The sequence below is a fragment of the Macaca fascicularis genome, chromosome X, assembly GCF_037993035.2.
Source record: "Macaca fascicularis isolate 582-1 chromosome X, T2T-MFA8v1.1".
Taxonomy (NCBI): Eukaryota; Metazoa; Chordata; class Mammalia; order Primates; family Cercopithecidae; genus Macaca; species Macaca fascicularis.
In genome coordinates, this window is record NC_088395.1 from 120,447,836 (window position 1) to 120,469,654 (window position 21,819).

At 38.2% G+C, this 21,819-nt stretch overlaps 1 long non-coding RNA gene across 1 annotated transcript; it reads right to left on the reverse strand.

Moving 5' to 3' along the window:
* Positions 1 to 1,439: 1,439 nt before the first annotated feature.
* On the reverse strand, positions 1,440 to 20,748 carry LOC123571249 (uncharacterized). The gene is made up of 3 exons (XR_006695431.2): positions 20,480 to 20,748; positions 15,194 to 15,371; positions 1,440 to 2,107 (listed from the first exon to the last, which is right to left on the reverse strand). It is a non-coding gene; the product is annotated as an uncharacterized lncRNA (long non-coding RNA).
* Positions 20,749 to 21,819: the final 1,071 nt, after the last annotated feature.

Below are 21,819 nucleotides of genomic sequence, written 5' to 3' on the forward strand. Positions count from 1 at the left end.
CTTTCACCTCAGCCTCCTGAGTAGCTGGGACCAGAGGCATGTGCCACCATGCCTATTTTTTTTTTTATTTTAACTTTTGTAGAGATGGAGTCTCACTATATTTTCCAGGCTAGTTTCAAACTCCTGGGCTCAAGTGACTCTCCTTCCTCAGCCTCCCAAAGTGCTGGGATTACAGACATGAGCTACTACTCGTAGCCCTCGTTTCTTCTTGACTAAGTTCTAGATGTTATTTGGTCTGCTTATTTCAACTCTCCCTTTCTAGAACAGAGGTTCCATATTTGCTTCCAGACAAGAGATTCACATTTTGGGGAGATTAAAAAAAAAAAAAAGAAAAGACAGAAAAGAAAAGAGAAGAGAAGAGAAAAGAAAAAGAAATCTGCCTGCTCTACCCCTGCTTCACAGCTAGTGGACCAGGTCATAGTATTAGCAGTCCAATGACAGCAGAGGTTTTACTTTTTTGGCCTAAATTACATAGAATCCTTTTAAAATTACTGTTGCTTTGTATTGCTTGTAATTCAGATTTGTTTTTGTTTTATTTGTGACCAATGCTTCTTAGTTTTAAACTAAAATGTGCATGAAAGAGAGTTCTTTTGCCCCAAAGTTAAAAGATTTCAAAGTCTTTTTGTTTTGTTTGTTTTTGTGTTTTTTTTTTAAATACAGAGCCTTCTTGGTCCCTTGGAGATGTAAATCTTACCATGTCCATGAAATGTTAACATCCAGGGAATTAGCTAAGCAACATTCCAGCTGAGATCAGATTTGAAACAGAGTTAAAGTCCTTTAGACCAACACAAAATTCCTTTCCTCAGTGGGTAACTTTAGCTTAGGAGATAAATATTTATAAAAAATTAATTTGAGTTACTTGTTTTAAATTATTTGTGTGACTCTTGATCTTTGAGGGCATGCATTTGTAATCCTTTCTACTGAAGAAAGCCAAAATATCCCTCTCTAAAATACTGGAGATTGTTGAGCTGAAGACAGGTAAAATCCAGGGGGACTCTCTCTGCTTTTCCTCTACTTGTCTGATGGCAGGACAGCAATTTACAAAGACAAAGATTTTCCTGCCTGCCTTTTCCCACTGCATTAGACGACTGCATTGCTATAAAGGAATACCTGAGACTGGATAATTTACAAAGAAAAGAGATTTATTTGGCTCATGTTTCTTCAGGCTGTACAAGAAGCATGATGCAACCATCTGTTTCTGCTGAGGGCTTTAGGAAGCTTCCGATCACGACAGAAGGTGAAGGGGAGCAGACGTGTCACATGGTGAGAGAAGAGGAGGCAAGAGAGAGAGGAGAGGGGTGCCATATTTTTAAACAACCAGTTCTTGTGGGAACTATTAGAGCAGAAATTCATTCCTTCATTACTCCAAGGACAGCACCAAGCCATTTATGAGGGATCTGCCCCCATGACCCAAACACTTCTTGTACGTCCGACTTCAAACATGAGATTTGGAAGGAACAAATACCCAAACTATATCACCCACCTAATAATAGCCTTCTTTACAACACTTGCTTATCAGCTCAGAGACAGCAGCACCAAAGGATCTAGAAGTCGACTTTACTCTTCCCATCAATTTACCCCCCCAATTTTTCCAACTTTTGGCACTATTCCCATGGCAGCTTTTGTTTTCCTTTTTTACTATCTCTTTTAATCTTCCATCTGGGCTTCAAACATAGACAGTTAGCTGAGAAACTGAGACCTTAGAAAATATAGGCCTGACACATGTGAGCTGCACTCCATTTGCAGCTAGCAAAACTTTGACCATTTGTAAATCAGGTCATCTGCTTTTCTGTCGTTGATTTGTAAGAGTTTACTGTATATTCTGTATACAGATCCCTTATCAAATACATAACTGACAGACATTTTCTCCCATTCTGTGGGTGGTCTTTTCACATTTTTGATGGGGTTCTTTGAAGCACAAAAGTGTTTGATTCTGATAAACTCCAACTTACCATTTCTTTTTCTTTTGTTACTTACACTTTTGGTTTCATTTCTAAGAATCCATTGCCAAATCCCAGGAAGAATTTCACTCACATTTTCTTTTAAAACCGGAACAATACAAGGACGCCCTCTCTCACCACTCCTGTTCAATATAGTGTTGGAAGTTCTGGCCAGGGCAATCAGGCAAGAGAAAGAAATAAAGGGTATTCAATTAGGAAAAGAGGAAGTCAAATTGTCCCTGTTTGCAGATGACATAATTGTATATCTAGAAAACCCCATCGTCTCAGCCCAAAATCTCCTTAAGCTGACAATCAAATTCAGCAAAGTCTCAGGATACAAAATCAATGTGCAAAAATCACAAGCATTCCTATACACCAATAACAGACAAACAGAGAGCCAAATCATGAGTGAACTCCCATTCACAATTGCTACAAAGAGAATAAAATACCTAGGAATCCAGCTTACAAGGGATGTGAAGGACCTTTCCAAGAACTACAAACCACTGCTCAATGAAATAAAAGAGAACACAAACAAATGGAAGAACATTCCATGCTCATGAATAGGAAGAATCAATATCGTGAAAATGGCCATACTGCCCAAGGTAATTTATAGATTCAATGCCATCCCCATCAAGCTACCAATGACCTTCTTCACAGAATTGGAAAAAACTACTTTAAAGTTCACATAGAACCAAAAAAGAGCCCGCATTGCCAAGACAATCCTAAGCAAAACAACAAAGCTGGAGGCATCATGCTACCTGACTTCAAACTATACTACAATGCTACAGTAACCAAAACAGCATGGTACTGGTACCAAAACAGAGATATAGACTAATGGAACAGAACAGAGGCCTCAGAAATAACACAACACATCTACAACCATCTGGTCCTTGACAAGCCTCACAAAAACGAGCAATGGGGAAAGGATTCCCTATTTAATAAATGGTACTGGGAAAACCGGTTATCCATATGTAGAAAACTGAAACTGGATCCCTTCCTTACACCTTATACAAAAATTAACTCAAGATGGATTAGAGATTTAAATGTTAGACCTAAAACCATAAAAACCCTAGAAGAAAACCTAGGCAATACCATTCAGGACATAGGCATGGGTGAGGACTTTATGACTAAAACACCAAAAGCAATGGCAACAAAAGCCAAAATAGACAAATGGGATCTAATAAAACTAAAGAGCTTCTGCACAGCAAGAGAAACTACCATCAGAGTGAACAGGCAACCTACAGAATGGGAGAAAATTTTTGCAGTCTACCCATCTGACAAAGGGCTAATATCCAGAATCTACAAAGAACTTAAACAAAATTACAAGAAAAACCAAACAACCCCATCAAAAAGTGGGCAAAGGATATGAACAGACAATTCTCAAAAGAAGACATGTATGCAACCAACAGACACATGAAAAAATGCTCATCATCACTGGTCATGAGAGAAACGCAAATCAAAACCACAATGAGATGCCATCTCATGCCAGTTAGAATGGCGATCATTAAAAAGTCAGGAAACAACAGATGCTGGAGAGAATGTGGAGAAATAGGAACACTTTTACACTGTTTGTGGGAGAGTAAATTAGTTCAACCATTGTGGAAAGCAGTGTGGCGATTCCTCAAGGATCTAGAACTAGAAATACCATTTGACCCAGTGATCCCATTACTGGGTATATACCCAAAAGATTATAAATCATGCTACTACAAAGGCACATGCACATGTATGTTTATTGCAGCATTATTCACAATGTCAAAGACTTACCTAGTTGCTAGTGAGAACAACATCTTTATTTCTTTTTAATCATTCACAATTTAATGATAGGTTATTTGTAGATAGCCTTTATAAGGTTAAGGAGGTTTCCTTTTATGACTAATTTGTTCAGTGTTTTTATTTTGAAATGTCATTAAATTTTTCACAGGCCTTTTTGGTGTCTTTTGAAAAACAGTATGTAGTTTTTGTCCTTTATTGTATCAATGTGGTTGTACAACACTGTTTGATTTTAGTCAATCCCAAATTCCTGGAATAAATCTCACTGGGTCATGGTATATAATCCTTTTTGTATGTTGCCTGATTCGGTTCCTAGTATTGTTGACTATATTTGCATTTATAGGCCTAAGGTATATTAGCCTGTACTTTTCTTGTGATATATTTTCTGGTTTTGGCATCAGAGTAATATTGGCCATATAGAATGAGTTAGAAAGGGTTCTTTTTCCTCTATTACTTATAAAAATATGTGAAGATTTCTGTTCATTCTTTCTTTAATGTTTGCTCAAATTCATCAGTGAAGCCAGCTGGACCTGGATTTTCTTCGTGAGAAGTGTTTTTGTTACTAATTCCATCTCTTTATTTCTTATAAGCCTATTCATATCTTTTATTTCTTTATGAATCAGTTTCAGAGGTTTGCATCTTTCTGAAAATGTGTCCATTTTATCCAGGGCATCTAAATTTTTGGTGTATAATTGTTCCTAGTATTCTTTTATTACAATTTTTTTCTGTCATGTTGGTAATGACATCTTCTCTTACATTCCTCATTTTAGTAATTTGAATTGCCTTTTACATGATCAATTTGCTAGAGTTTTTAATTTCCTTTATCTTTTCAAAGAATCAACTTTCAGTTTCATTGATTTCTTTTTTCTACTCTCAACTTTATTTATGTTCTAATCTTTTCATTTATTTCCTTTTGCTTATTTTGTATTTAGCATGTTCTTCTTTTCTTAATTTTTTAAGGTGAAGTGTTAATTGATAGGAGAGCTCTCTTCTTTTTTTAATATAGGCATTTAATAGCTACAGATTTCACTCTAAGCACTGCTTTAGCTGTGTGCATAGTATGTTTTCATTTCCTTCTACTCAAAGTTTTTCCTAATTTCCTCTGTGATTTCTTGCTTTTCTATTGGTTATTTAGGAGTGTGTTTAATTTTCACATACTTGTGAATTTTCCAAATGTCCTTCTGTTATTGATTTCTAAATTTCATTCTATTTTGGCTGGAGAACATACTTTGCATTATTTCAATACTTTTAAATTTGCTAAGACTTGTTTTATGGCCTAGCATAAGTGTTATTCAGGATGAAGTTATACAAGGGCTTGAGAATCATATGTATTTTGCTGTTTTGAGTATAGTATTCTATATATGTGTTTGGTCTAGTTTATTCATAGTGTTGTTCAAATCTTATTTTTTTCTTGTTAGTCTTGTGTCTAGTTGTTCTTTCCATTATTTAAAGCAGCTGTTGAAGTCTCCAATAATTATTGTTCAATTGCCAACATTTCCCTTCAATTCAGACAGATTTTGCTTCATGTATTTTGGGCTTTGTTGCTATCTGCATGTATATTTGTAATTGTTATGGTTTTCTAATGGACTTATCTCTTTATCACTATAGAATATCTTTCTTTTTCTCTAGAAATATTCTTTGTGCTGCAGTCTATTTAGTTCAATAGTAATATAGCTACTCCAGCTCTGTTTTGGTTACTGTTGCATTATATATATTTTCCATATTTTTGCTTTAAATTCTTATGTGTTTTTAAATCTAAAGCGTGTCTCTAGTAGATAGCCTACAGTATGATACTGATTTATATTTTACGTATTCTGTTAATCTGTACCATTGAAGTATCCATTTTGCTATTTGTTTTCCACAAGTCTTATCTCTTTTTGTTTCCTCTATTTCTGTGTTATTGCCTTAGAATTTTTGGCATTTTTTAAATTTTTATTTTATTATCAATTGACAATTTATTAATTGTATATATTTATGTTTATGGGGTAGCCTTGCTTTGTGTAAAATAAACATTTTTCAAGTGTACCATTTTAATTTCCTTTTTTATTTCTTTTACCATTCTTTTAGTTATTTTCTTAATGGTTCCCCTTGTGATGACAGTTAATAACATACCTTAAAAAGAACTTGTTTAGATTAATACCAGCTTACTTCCATCGGTATCCAAAAGTGTTGCTCTAATCCAACTTTGTTTTTTTCACCCTTCTTTGTATTATTATTTATTGACATAAAAACTATATTGTACCTTGGAAGCCTACTAATAGTTTTATAATTATTGTTTTATGTAGTTGTCTTTTAAGTCAGATAGGAGAAGAAAATAGTTATAAACAGAAATATATTGATCCTGTATTTTATATTCATCTATGCAGTTACCTTTATTAGTGTTCTTTAATTCTTCATGTGGATTTCAGTTTTTGTCTAGTGAAAATTTTTTTTAGAGTGAAGGACTCCTTTTGGTATTTCTTATAGGGAAGGTCTACTCATTATGTCAGTTATTTTGTTTTGTTTTGTTATTTTTTAAATCTTGGCATGTTTTAATATCTCCATTTTTGAAACATAGTTTGCTAGAGATAGAATTCTTGGTTTATGGCTTGCTTTTTTCACTTCAGCATGATACATATATGATCCTACTGCCTTCTGCCCTCCACATTTCTGATAAGAAGTTAGCTGTAATTGCTATTAAAAAATACCTTGTATGTAGAGCTACATTTCTTTTACTGCTTTCAAGATTCTCTTTGTGTTTTGGCACTTTGTCTGTGATGTGTCTAGGTGTAGATTACTTTGAGATTATCCTACTGGAAGACTGTTTTGCTATTTGAATGTGCAAATTCATGTTTTTTCATCAAATTGTGTTAGCCTTTAGAAATTATGTCTTCAAATTTCTTTCTGTTCTTCCTTTCTCTTCTCCCTCAGGAACTTCAGTGTCTCACATATCTTTGAGACTACACTAATTTTCTTTATTATTTCTTCTTTCTGTTCTTTACTATAATCACAATGAACTATATTCAAATTTTCTTATTGTTTCCTTGACAGTTGAAATCTGCTGTAGAACTCTAGTGAACTTCTCATTTCAGTTATTGTGATTTTTAAACTACTGAGTTGCTATCTGGTGCTTTTAAAAAATAATGTCTATCTCTTTGTTGACACTCTCTCTTTAGTGAGAAATCATTGCCATACACTCCTTTATTTTTTTAGACAAGATGTTTTTTAGTTCTTTGAACATATTTATAATTGCCTATTTTAAATCTTTATATAATAAATCTGACATCTTGGCTTCCACCATGACATTTTCTATTGACTTTCTTTTTTTTCTTTATATGGGCCATTCATTCCTGTTTCTTTGTATGTCTACTTTTTCTTTAAAATACTTGACTTTTTAACATAACATTGTAAATCTTGAAATCAGAACTTCTTCTCCCAGGGTTTGTTGGTCTTGCTGTTAGCTATTTTGTTGTTGTTGTTTATATTGTTATTGTTACTCATTTGTTTACTGACTTTCTTGGACTGATACTGTAAAGTCTGTTTTCTTTGACATAGGTAGCCACTAAAGTGTCTCCTTGGTTAGGTTAGTGATTAGCAAGACAGAGGTGTCCTTAAATGTCATGAACCGGTAATTCTCCCAGCCATTGCCAAGGATTTGGTATATTTTTTTAGACATGCCTTAAATATTCCTGCAATTAACAACTCTGTTATCCTTACTTTCAACTTATTCAGAAGCTTAAGATTAGTCAGACTTAAATTAGCTGGGTGTGGTGGCCGGTACCTGTAATCCTAGCTACTCAGGAGGCTAAGGCAGGAGAATTACTTGAACCCAGGAGGCTGAGGTTGCAGTGAGCCACGACTGTGCCACTGTATTCCAGCCTGGGCAACAGTGCAAGACTCTGTCTCAAAAAAAAAAAAAAAAAAAGAAAAAGAAAAAGAAAAAGAAAAAGAAAAGAAAAGAAAGAAAAAAAAAGATTAGTCAGACTTGAGCAAACAGGGCATTCTGAGGACTTTCTTGAGCCTACAGCCTTGCACACCTGTGTGGCCTTCTAGATTCTCAGAAATATGTTGACATTTTCAAAGATTGTTATGAATGTCTCGGTCACCAGTTTTTCCTTTTAAGTTTTTAGTGGGCCTCTTGTTAATTGCTTCAGGTAGCTGCAGTGTTAAACAACTACTACTTTTTGTGAGAAAATTTTTTAGGTATAGGCTTATTTGTACAGAGTGAACTCTGATTCAGGTCCATCAAAGACAACCTTGAGAATAGAGCTATTTGGGGAGTTTCCAGACATGTCAAATAGTCACATTTCTCAGGGAATGGGTTTTGTGAAAGAAGATGCCTGTTTCTGCTTCCTCCAGTGGTTGCTAAAATGCAAGTTTTCATGACTACTGAAGTTGTGAGGCAGTTGCTTTCAAGAGTCTCACAAATCTGGCGAGTGAAGAATAGTAATAGAGCAAGCTAACACATCACAGAGATTGCAGTTCTTACGGAAATTTAGCTGTTTTTCTTGAAGAAATATTCATTGGAATGTTGCAAGTCTTTGATTAATTTCCAGAGTTTTAGAAAGGTTTGTTTTAATGATTTTTTCCAATGTTCTAATTGCTTTTCAGAAGGAGAGGTTTTTGTAAAGCTGCTTTTATTAAGGCCTTTGACAGCTTTGACTTTTTGCTCGTATCTGCAGAACATTATGTCTTCTACAACATAGTAATACATTCTTCTTAGAAATCGTCTTCGCACAATGTGAAGGGAACATTTCAATAGTTGAATATTTGGGGATATAAACAAAACTGTCTGTTATATCAAAAGTGTAGTCTCATTTAATTTTTATTTTTCAGAAAAGGTTTGCTGCCTCCATAGATAGCATGTCTTTGGGAAATACAATTCCATGAGAATTTTGGTAGAGATAGTTCTCATTTCACTCCCTCCCCACAGTACACACTCATATTTATTCTTCCTCTCTGGATATTGGCCAACAAGGCTAATTTTATTGCAAGGCCCTGTGGCATATTAGGTACTTATATTTCAAATGATATAGACAGTTACAGAATGTTTATCATAGTCTACTGAAGTCTGAATGATACATATTACAAATACAGTTGTTACACATTCAGCATTCTTCAGACCAGATGGGTCTGACATGGAGGATCCCAGAAAGTTAGAAAGATCACCATTCTCAGATTTATTTCAGTTTGTGTCTTTTCCAAGGAAATTTCAATTTAGTATCTTTGAAAGTAACCCAAGAGTAACTCTCATGTTTGGTCTCCGAGTGAGGTGTTCCAATCTCACATTTTATAATACTAATTTCCTAAATAATTAGCACTGGGGATGGTCATTACATTTTCAAGTGATGCCTGTAGATTAAAATTAGGGTTTTAAAAATCTGTCTATTCCAGAGTCTGAATACCTTGGCATTTGGAGCAACATGAAAGAAACACTCTCTTGCCTGTAGCAAACAGATTTTTCAGCTTAGGTTCTGCATCTCTTGCCCTTTCGGTAGTTTATTGAGCTGTTCCAAGTTTACCACTGGTTAAATGGAGTACAAGAAAATAGTATTCATTAAAGCTTGCTTAATCCAAGGAAAGTTGGCCTGAGAATGATCTTTAATAGAGCCATTGTTGTACTTCAAATTACATTTAAATTACTCTAAAATGGACATTCAAATGTAAAATGTAAAAAGCACAAGTGTCACAGAAACACTTCTTGGGATCTTTGGGGAGTTACTTAAACCCATAATGCCTCTCTCAACAGCATGAAAGGTACAATGATAAAAAAATCTCAAGCTCTTGGTTACTTATGAAGGGCTTTACTATGTGGCTGGGGGGTTGACAGACTAAATGTACATTGTTTGAAATTGTGTATATTTTTCTATGATTTTTAGTAGTTACCCATGAAAACAATGCCGTTTAAATACCATTACGCTTGGCTATTGATGCAATAATAATTTTCAAAGAAGAGTATTATCCTGCACATCTGGATGATATTTTTCATTGTCCAATGACTGGGATACCATATTAGCAACTAGTGACTGTTAGCCAGAGATACCAAAAAGTCCCATGTAACAAAGACTTGTCACACTCAAAATTTTAATATGGTTCTCTTTAAGAAACAGTGAGAAATGGAATTGCACTCTAGTCATAATAGGCAATATCCTATGATGATGATGCACTTTTTCATAGTTGCATTCCTCAAGATGAAATCCATTGCAGCATGTGCCGCATTATGGCTCACTTCACGCTTAAGAACAAACATGAGGATTTCAGAGCTGAATCAACGTTAGACTCTTAAAAAACAATTGTATCATGTAGGTATCTACTTTGTAGCTCCATCTTAAAAGCTGTGGATGGCCTTTGTATAAATTTACTACTTGCCTATGGAAAGGACTCTATGATTAAGTTAAGAGTTAGGTCTAAGATGGAACAAGTGTGACCATTTAGCATTTAAGTCTAGTTGTATTTCTGCATTGATGCAGGCAGACCTTTCTTTGTCCGGATCTAGGAAAGATTAACTGAGATCCTGACACTTTTAAATGTCTGAAAAAAACATGTAAAATGTATTCTCCGAGGGCTGCTAGCAGTGAGGTTTCATCTACATTATATAACAAGACCACCTTTGCCAGCCAGACCTCTTCTTCTCCCCTTCCCATAACCTGTCTTGCCACTATCACCTGATTTACCAACATAACTGTTCTGAGCCCCTATTTTTTTTCTCTAACCTCAAGATGGTGTTTAAGCTTCTGTATCCCATTGCAGAGTTGGTGTAATTACTTTGTGATTCTTCCATGTACATGTTAATAAATTGGTATGCCTTCCTTCCTATTAATATGCCTTTCTAAAAATTTTATTTATAAAGACAGGGTCTCACTATGTTCCCCAGACTCAATTACAGTGGCTATTCATGGCTACCATCCCACCATTGATTAGCAAGAAACCAAGAAGACCTGCTTCTTGTTGACCAACTCCTCTCACTTTACCCCTCCCTGGTTCCTATTTTCACACATATAGTTACATTTCTTCCTTGCTATATAAACCCTTAATTTTAGTCAGGGAGATTGACTTAAGACTGATCTCCCATCTCCTCAGCTACAGCACCTGATTAAAGCCTTCTTCCTTGGAAATATTCATTGCCTTAGTGAATGGCTTTCTGTGCAGCGAGCAGCAGGATCTAGACCGAACCTCTGGTGTTTCGGTAACAGATTTTCGTTCCCTGATCAAAAACGCATTGCTCGTGGCTCAGCTGTCATAGGCCAAGAGAGTTCCTAAGCAGTTGCCTACCCATTTTTGGCCAGAGGTGGGGTTTGGTCTCTCTCTCTTTGGCCCTGCCACTTCAAACTCCAACCATTTTCCTGATTACATAGGAAAAACAGCCTTTGAAATTCAACATCTGTGTCTAAATGGGTGAGTATCTTTTGTGCCTACCAGACATGGGATGTGCTCCACTCAATTTGAGGACTTCTGAAGGAATTTCCATTTTCAGGTTGAAAAAGCCCAACCGAGAGAGGATAAGGTACCTCGACTGTTTCAGGTTGAATACTCTTGGGGCTTCTTAGTTGCTACTGCAGTAGTTAGATTATATTTGAGTACCTAGATTGTATTTTGATAAGTGTGTGCGTCTCTCTCTCTCTCTCTCTCTGTGTGTGTGTGTGTGTGTGTGTGTGTGTGTGTGTGTGTGTGTGTATTGATAGAGCCATGGGAAATTAAAATTCAATCCCAGAATGCAGCCCACTCTGTTGCATTCTTCAAAATTGGTCTGAATACAGTTATAATCCAGTGGAACAGAATAAAATATTTTTGGTAGTATAGTTTGGCCCCTGTATTCTTTGTAATCTGGAAAGTATGGCTCCTCAATGGGTTTTTATACTTTAATACGATCTTAAAACTAGATTAATTTTGCTATTGAATGGGGAAGAGGGATGAAATTCCTTGTGTCCAGGCTTTTATGTTATAGCAGCCCAGCTCTGCCTCCTGGGTTCACGCCATTCTCCTCTGCCTCAGCCTCCCGAATAGCTGGGACTACAGGCGCGTGACACTACGCCCAGCTAATTTTTTGTATTTGTAGTAGAGACAGGGTTTCACCGTGTTAGCCAGGATGGTCTCGATCTCCTGACCTCGTGATCCGCCCGTCTCGGCCTCCCAAAGTGCTGGGATTACAAGCATGAGCCACCACGCCTGGCCAAGGAGCCCCTTTCTAGGAGTGGGGAATATTAAAAAGTCTTTTTAACCATCAAAGAGAAATTGACGACAGTCCGTGCCCTTAGTCTCCCTGACCTATGCAAACCTTTTGATTATTTTTTGTTCAAGAAAGACAGGGAATTAGACTTGAAGTATTAACTCAAGACCTTGGGACCTTGAAGCATCCTGTGACCTTTTTTCCAAAAAAGTTTGACATGGTAGCTAAGGGCTGGCCTACTTCCCTCAGTGTGGTGGCTGCCCCCTGTGATATATTGCAGGAAGCTGAAACGTTCACCTTGGGGCATCCCATGACAGTGAATACTATGCATTATGTGTTACTGTACTCCAGAAGAAAGTGGGCTATTGGTTGACCGCAGGCCAACTGGGAAGGTACCAAGCCATGCTTCTAGATAACCCAAATGTAACTCTTATGGCTGTTTCTAATCTGAATCCTGCCATCCTGCTCCCAAGGAATCTCCAGCCTCCTGTTCATGACTGCATTCAAATAATAGATTAAGTGTACTCCAGCAGACCAGACCTCACAGATTTACCATGGATGAAATGTGACAAAGAATTCTTCACTGATGGAAGCAGTTTCATGGAACAAGGAGTCAGAAAGGTCAGGTATGCTGTAGTTACTACCCAGCAGGTAATCAAGGCATGTGCCATACCCCCAGGGACATCCACCCAAAAGGCTGAGTTCATTGCTTTGACTAGAGCTGTACATCTGGGTAAGGGAAAGAGAGTAACTGTTTACACTGCCTCTAAATATGCTTCTTAATAGCTTATGCTTATGGGGTAATTTGGAAAGAAAGGGAGTTCTGTACTTCCAATAACAAAGAAACAAAGCATGGTCCTCCAATTCTTGAATTATTAGAAGCCATAAAAATGCCCAAAGAAATAGCAATTGTTCACTGCCAAGGATACCACAAGGCAGGCACCAATGTTGCACAGGGAAATATTAACACTAATATTAGAGGTGAAAAAGGCACTCAGAGGCCCACTACCCAGCTGGTTCTCATTCCTATTCTGTCTGGAGACCTATCACCACAGATATTCACAGGCTGATCTTAAAAGAGCTGAGGAAGGCCAGGCGCGGTGGCTCAAGCCTGTAATCCCAGCACTTTGGGAGGCCGAGACGGGCGGATCACGAGGTCAGGAGATCGAGACCATCCTGGCGAACACGGTGAAACCCCGTCTCTACTAAAAAATACAAAAAACTAGCCGGGCGAGGCGGCGGGCGCCTGTAGTCCCAGCTACTCGGGAGGCTGAGGCAGGAGAATGGCGTAAACCCGGGGGGCGGAGCTTGCAGTGAGCTGAGATCCGGCCACAGCACTCCAGCCCGGGCGACAGAGCCAGACTCCGTCTCAAAAAAAAAAAAAAAAAGTGCTGGGATTACAGGCTTGAGCCACCGCCACTGCACTCTAGCCCGGGCGACAGAGCCAGACTCCGTCTCAAAAAAAAAAAAAAGAGCTGAGGAATGCGGGTTTTCTAAATATGCTGACCATAAATGGCTTAAAAATAATGAAGGGAAAATTCTGCTTTCAGAAACTTTTATTAGACCAATCTCTGAGCAAATCCATCAAAGCACTCATTATGGGTGGTAGACTACTCTATGCTGGATACACTCTTATCTTATTAGGCCTCACTTGCAATGTACAATACAAACTGGAATCCAAAGTTGTCTGACTTGCTTGAAAAATAATTCAAAGCCCCCAGAAGGCATAAAAGCCCCCTTTAAGCAAGGAACTCTGTGGAGAGGAACTTTCCCTGGAGAAGACTCGCAATTGAATTTCACTATAATGGCTCAAGCCTCCGAAAAATTTTGATATTTGTTGGTTTTTGTTGATACTTTTACAAGCTTACTTGAGGCTTACTCCATTAGGACTGAGGAAGCTACCAAAATTGTAAAGGTTCTAATGTAGAAAATAATTCCTCAATATGGACTCCCATAAACTCTCAAAAGTGACAATGGAGCCACTTTATAGCCCAAGTAACCCAGGGAGTATCAATGCTTAGTAAGTGCTGATTGGATTCTGCATTCATCTTAAAGACCCCAATCTTCTGGAAAGACTGAAAAAAATTAATAGGAAATTGCCGGGCGCGGTGGCTCAAGCCTGTAATCCCAGCACTTTGGGAGGCCGAGACGGGCGGATCACAAGGTCAGGAGATCGAGACCATCCTGGCTAACACGGTGAAACCCCGTCTCTACTAAAAAAAATACAAAAAACTAGCCGGGCGAGGGGGCGGGTGCCTGTAGTGCCAGCTACTCGGGAGGCTGAGGCAGGAGAATGGCGGGAACCCGGGAGGCAGAGCTTGCAGTGAGCTGAGATCCGGCCACAGCACTCCAGCCCGGGCGACAGAGCCAGACTCCGTCTCAAAAAAAAAAAAAAAAAAATTAATAGGAAATTAAAGAAGTGTCTTTCTAAAATTTGTTAAGAGTTCAGTCTTACCTGGGAAAAGGCCATGCCCCTTGCCCTGCTGAAGATATGGGTAGCCCTAGAAGTAGGTTGGCTCTTACCTCCTACCTCCTTTGAAATGTTTGAGAGACCATTTCTCTGACCCCCAGGCTCCCTGACACTTGAGAATTTTTTCACCTTTGAAAAATAAACTAGATAATATATAAAACATTTAGGAAATATGTTCACTAGTCTCTCTGAGTTTGCTTCCAGCAGGCTCCAGTTCCCTACAGATGTGCGTTTCCACTCTGAAACCAGGAGATAAGTCCTGATGAAGACCTAGAAATCCCATCAAGCTGAAAACCAACTGCAAGCACAATGCGTCTGCCCTTTTGAGATGCTGTTGACCACCCTACTCATCTGTCAAGTTAGCAGATGTCAAGCCTTGGATTCACCATACTCAAGTAAAACCAGTCCCTCTGGGATCTCTCCAGGGTAAACTGTCATGGTCTTGTGAACCCTCAGAAAAACTTAAGTTAATATTCAAAGCCCAGGTAAAGGCCCTAGATAAGAAATCATAAAGGGAACATGTGGTTTTCAGGATTATTCTCTCATATTCCGCAGGGGATCCACTCCATATTCTTCAGCATTTTAAAATTTGGGTTATCTGTGTTGTCCTCATATTATCCCATGATGCCCCTCCTCACCATAAAGCAGCCAGCAAGATCAATGATCCGATTCTCCATGATTGAAGAATTTATAAATGGAAAGGAGACTGAAACTGATACAGTAGTCCCAAAGACAGTTTTCTGGATAAACACAGAAATTGATTATTCTGGTCTTAAAGCTTGAAACTTAGATTTGTTTTATTTGAGTTCCTTCCTTAGAAAAACAACCCTCAGGCCTCTCAAAAACTATCAAAGAACTGAAACTCACCAGATTATCAATCCAGACAATGGGAAGCCAGACCCGTCATTTGTCATGATTGCTTCCTTAGCCCCCACACTCCAATTCCTGTTTTCCTAACTTCCACATGCTTCTTATTGACCAACTCCTCTTCCTTACCCCTCTGTATTAGTCAGTTTTCACGCTGCTGATAAAGATATACCTGAAACTGGGAACAAAAAGAGGTTTAATTGGACTTACAGTTCCACATGGCTGGGGAGGCCTCAGAATCATAACAGGTGGCAAAAGGCACTTTTTACCTGGTGGTGGCAAGAAAAAAATAAGGAGGAAGCAAAAGTGGTAACCCCTGATAAACACATCAGATCTCGTGGGACTTATTCACTATCATGAGAATAGCACAGGAAAGACCAGCCCCTGTGATTCAATTATGTTCCCTTGGTCCCTCCCACAACATGTAGGAATTCTAGGAGGCACAATTCAAGTTGAGATTTGGGTGGGGACACAGCCAAACCATATCACCTTCCTTAGTTCTTGCTTTTCCACAAATGGTTGCATTTCTTCCCTGCTAGGGGTTTGTGTCGCAACTAGTTTTAGTTGGTCAAAGAGATGGATTTGAGACTGATCTCCCATCTCTTCAGATGCCCTAACTGATTAAAGCCTTCTTCCTTGGCAATATGCATTGTCTCAGTGATTGGCCTTCTGTACAATGAGCAGCAGGACCTAGACTGAACCCCTGGTGTTTTGGTAAGAAAACCTGGTTTTTGTTTGTTTGTGTGTGTGTTTACTTTGGACATACCCTGAGTCAGCATTCTTTCTGTAATTTCAGAATGAATTTGGAAACTAGGTCTTCATTCTGAAGGCTCCCCTGTATGCATGTTAAAGAAATCTGTATACTTTTTCTCCTATTAATCAATCTGCCTCATGTCAGTGATTTTTGAGGGAATCTTTAAAAGGCCAAGAACCTATGGCCCCCAAAGTTTGGTACTGTAAGCAGGATGACCAAAGCTGCTCTTCTGTCTTGGGCGCAAAGTGAAGAGAAACCAGGAACCCAATCGTCCACCAAAGGGGTAAGAATTTCTTGCCAGCCAGGCTTCTGGCCTTTCTTTCTGTATGTTCTAGTGGAGAAGATGGTAAAAATTACTGTTTGTCTCATCTGCAAGGTTTTGATTAATGGGTTTGACTAGTCTTGCTTTGTAGCTACTCTGGTGTATTTCTGGTACTTTGTGTTATGAATTCATTTTTTATTTTTAGTTTTTTTTTGAGACAGACTCTCACTCTGTCACCAGGCTGGAGTGAAATGGCACGATCTCGGCTCACTGTAATCTCCGACTCCCTAGTTCAAGCGATTCTCCTGCCTCAGCCTCCAGAGTAGCTGGGATTACAGGTATGTGCCACCATGCCCAGCTAATTTTTATATTTTTAGTAGAGACGGGGTTTCACCATGTTGACCAGGATGGTCACAAACTCCTGACCTCAGGTGATCCACCCACCTCGGCGTCCCAAAGTGCTGGGATTAAGCCACCGAATCCGGTGAATATTCATATTGTTTGGCCACTTTTCCTCTCAGAAATAACTTTTTTGAGGCAGCCATTTTCTTTTGCCATTGTGTTTCCATGTCATTCTGTCATAAAGAAGAGTACCACAGGATAGAATATGGGCCTAGTGTCCGTAAAGCCTGAAGTTTGAGCCAGCCCTGCACACTGGTGAGCTTGCACTTCTGGCTAGATGGATGTCTGTTAAGATAAACTTTGCTGTTGGTCCCTGAAAGAAAAACTGGGTAAGGTTTCCCTCTTGTCTTGTTTTATGTCCTTGAGAGCTTGATTTTGTGACTAAGTGGCATATTCTCTCATAGTCTGTACCACCCAGAGGGCATGAATTTTTGGGGTCATGTCAAGTGGCCTGTCTGAAAGACTCGGAGTCCAACACACATAGTATTTTAAGCAACACACTCTTTGTACCAAGTGTGTCAAGCTCTTAGAGGAGTTTTATCTTAAAAAAAAGTCTTATCCCTATGAAGCATTTGTTGTCTTTTGCATATGTTAAGTCTATTTCTGAGAGTAAATTTTTGGGGATTAGGGAGCTGCCTCCTCTACATTAAAGAGGCTTTTGAATTGAGTTGCTATTGGAATAAAGCCTACAATTGAGAATTCTAATCATCAATGGCCAAAAGATAGAAAAACAAAAAAGATTTTAGAGATGACTTATTCTAAACAATTGGAAAAGAAGTTTAAATTTTTAAAAAGGTACACAATAGTGTCATGGCTAGCCTTTAAAATTCTCTCAAGCAGTTCAAATCCTATGTAAGTTCAAAACTGCCTGCTCTAGCAGAGCAATGGTGACTGCCCCACAATGTAGTTTAGTAGCTGAGATTCTGCCCTTTCACTGTGGCAATCTGGGTTCAATCCCTGGCTCAGAGAATGAATCCTTTCTGGTTTGATATTTGTGTGACTTGAAATATCAACTGCTCCAGCTAAAATATGGTAGTGAGAGATTGGAAAGAATTTTTTTAGAACTCTGTGGTTAAAAGTCAGCTTAGTTAAAAGCCAATTCCCAAGCTGTGTGTGTGTATGGGGGGGGATAGGTGTATATATGTTTATATATGTGTGTATATACATGTGTGTATATATGTGTGGGTGTGTATATATATAATGACATCTGTGTGTGTATGTGTGTGGTGTGTGTGTTTATATATGTGTGTGTGTGTGTGTGTGTGTATATATATATATAGACCTTTGTGTGTGAGTGTGTGTGTATAAAGACCTGAATGCTTTTTCTTTTAATATGTACCAGGTATAGAGCCAAGGGCAAAGGACAATGCCTGGAGCCAGGCTTTGTCAAATCCTAAAGGCTCAAATCAAAGGATATAAATTTTTAGACAGGCATTTTGTGGTGGTGGTTGTTGTTTTGAGAAAAAGTTTTTTCTTCTCAGTCAACTGACTTCTGTTTTTCCATTTATGTCTGACTGTCCCTCCTCCCTATTGCCACTGTCTATGCCACATGTGAGACCTAACAAAAAAAATAAGGAATTTATGATAACCTGGGATTCCCTGAGAAAAACAAAGGACACTAACAACTCCTCTGAAAGGAATCTGTTTTCCTCAAGGAACCCCACAAGTTTTAGGCAGACAGATTCCACTTAGGTATAAAAATTCTACTCTCTTTTGTGTTGTATTACCTGATACTTTGGCTTTTGGAGGAGTACCAAAAACATTATTTTGCATTATGAGAAAATTTTTTACTTTGGTGTGTGTAATAGCTAAGTAAGAGATATGCTTTCAGAGATGGCTAACAGGAGTTGGTTACAGGAAGTAGTCATTATTATAGGAGCTACTCTTTGCATGTTTAAGGTAAGAAAGGATACAGTTTAAACTCTTTTTTTTTTTTTTTTTTTTTTTTTTTTTGTGAGACGGAGTCTTGCTCTGTTGCCCAAGCTGGAGTGCAGTGGCCGGATCTCAGCTCACTGCAAGGTCCGCCTCCCAGGTTTAAGCCATTCTCCTGCCTCAGCCTCCCGAGTAGCTGGGACTACAGGCGCCCGCCACCTTGCCCGGCTAGTTTTTTGTACTTTTTAGTAGAGACGGGGTTTCACCATGTTAGCCAGGATGGTCTCGATCTCCTGACCTCGTGATCCGCCCGTCTCGGCCTCCCAAAGTGCTGGGATTACAGGCTTGAGCCACCGCACCCAGCCTACAGTTTAAACGCTTAGAAAAATGTCTGTAAAAGCATTACATGGCTTGGTTCCATGTTATTTCTCTCTTTTTGGGTACGCAGGATTCAGTGTAGGCTCCACCCTGAGCTCAGTGGTCCAGTTAAAAGATAGAGACTAAATTTAAAACTACCTATCTAGGCCGGGCGCTGTGGCTCACACCTGTAATCCCAGCACTTTGGGAGGCCAAGGCAGGTAGATCACTTGAAGTCAGGAGTCCAAGACCAGCGGAGCCAACATGGTGAAAGCCCATCTCCACTAAAAATACAAAAGATTAGCCGGGCGTGGTGGTACACACCTCTAATCCAAGCTACTCGGGAGGCTGAGACAGGAGAATCGCTTGAACCCAGGAGGTGGAAGTTGCAGTGTGCCGAAATCATGCCATTGCACTCCAGCCTGGGCGACAGAGCAAGATTTCATCTCAAAAAAAGCAAAAACACAAACACAAACAAAAACAACCTATCTAAATGAATTGATCACCTTATAAAATCTTATGGTAAATTTCTATGATTTTGTGTTGCCCTGTATCTATTCTTAATCTTGCTCTAACACACCAAATTCTCTCTCTCTCTCTCCCTCCCTGTACTTTGAAATGTAAATTTGCTACCCTCTTTTCTCCAAAACTCAGTAAGGGTGTTAATCATGGCCATGTAAAACAGATAAACTTTAACCTTTTCACAATTTAACCCAACTTTCCTTTTAAACTAGTGAGTTTATCCGTTTCATGGTTAAAATTTTAAAATCAAAACGATAAAGTCTTTGTAATGCTTTGTATATTTATGTGTACATGGGTATATGTCTTTCTGTGTACTGTCTACATGGGTATCAAATTGATTTACTCGTAAATTAAATAAATAAGCCCAAATGCCTTTCTAGTTCACATGATTTTAGTAATCTCTGGTAAATATACTTTTTAAATTATTGGTAAAATAACATAGAAATGCATTTAAAATTTAGACATTTGGTCTGAATTAGTCACTGTTTCTGCTAGATGTTTTAAGATATAAATCTTCGTTTCTGACACTTGCCTGTCTAAAAATTTATGTCCTTTGATTTCAGCCTTTAGGATTTGACAAAGCCTGGCTCCAGGCATTGTCCTTTGCCCTTGGCTCTATACCTGGTACATATTAAAATTGTTTACCTCTTGGGTTTTTCACTAAGAATTAGAGTTACTAAGAGTTAACATTATAATTAATGAATGTAATTAAAACTACTAAGTACATGCAAAGTGTATAAGAAAACTAAGATGCGTTTTTGGTAAAAGGTTATTAAAAAATGGCAATGTGGTTTTTATTAAAGGGAAATTTGCCTAGTTTAGACATTTTTAAAGATTGTCTTAAACAAAAAGAAAGGGCACAACTGAAAGTTTAAGCAAGTTGTAAAAATTTTGAGGAAAATCAATCTTGCAAAAACAATTCTGTTTATAAACAAGTTGGCTACACTTTAAAGGGGATTTTTTTTCTATAAATTAAACATTAAAATAAATATCCATACTAATGCAGGGCCAGAATCTAGACCTCAGTGCCAAAATAACAGAGTTTTCTTGCAATGTTGATTTGTTCTTCAATATGTATATATACATATAAAGGGGAATTTATTAAGTATTAACTTACATGATCACAAGGTCCCACAGTAGGCTCTCTGCAAGCTGAGGAGCAAGGAGAGCCAGTCCACGTCCCAAAACCGAAGAACTTAGAGTCCAATGTTCGAGGGCAGGAAGCATCCAACACTGGAGAAAGATGTAGGCTGGGAGGCTAGGCCAGTCTCTGCTTTTCACGTTTTTTTTTCTGCCTGCTTCATATTCACTGGTAGCAGATTAGATCGTGCCCACAAGATTAAGGGTGGATCTGCCTTTCCCAGCCCGCTGACTCAAATGTTAATCTCTTTTGGCCACACCCTCACAGACACACCCAGGATCAGTACTTTGTATCCTTCAATGCAATCAAGTGGACACTTCAGTGAATGACCTGTAATTCCATTTTGTGATATCGAGTGTTTCGAACCTTTGATATTTGACAAACTTTCTAAAAATCAAATTCTAAATTCAGTCTCTTGGCCTAAAACTAACTTTTTAGAAGGCCAAGAGAGACATACTTGGCTTATTTGGCATGTTGAAATTATTCAAGAAGCATTATCAAATATAAAATAGTATTTAGATTTCTTTGGGTTACATTTATATAAATGTGTTATTAATATGTTTTCCAAAATTATATATATATGTACTATTCTGACCCTCTAGAGAACCCTGATTAATATGCTCACTTTGAAATAAAGCATTCATTTATCCCAAGTGATAACTCAAACATGTTTTTTAGAATAAGCAGAAAATTTTAGTCTGATAAAAAGGAGGCTAAGTTTCACAAATAATAAAACCTAATATGAACAGTATGAAGCCAACTGAATCTGTCTCTCTCCCCCCCTCCACCCCCCGGCTTTTTTTTTTTTTTTTTTTTGGTAATTTATTCAAAAAGGCAATTATGTGAAATCTTGCTCAAGAGAGAAAACCAAATTTTACTTTTGCATTCATATGTTATTAATGCTAAAGCTAATTTAATCTTATAAACAAATCTATTTGATTGTAATCAGGCAGAAGCACTGGGTATTTTACCAAGGCTTTGACTGGAATGGCATATTTTCAGAAATGAGAAGACTGCTTTGAGAATTGAGATTGACTTTATAGAGCCAATAACAGCCCTTTGGAAAAACGGGCTTCACACCTTATCTTTGCAGTTCCTTCGCAGGTATGTTCCTGATCTGCAGTAGGTAAAGAATGCCACTTTCTGACAGACTCAGGGGCCCCAAATTATTTTGGGACATTAAAAAGAGAGGAATCCACCCAATTAATGTAAGTATCTGCAGGCACAGTTAAATCCTTGGCTGGGGCTTGAGGCTTTTATTTAGAAGGTTTAATCTGAGATTGTTCATGAAAAAAAAATACTCCAGCAAAGCCAAT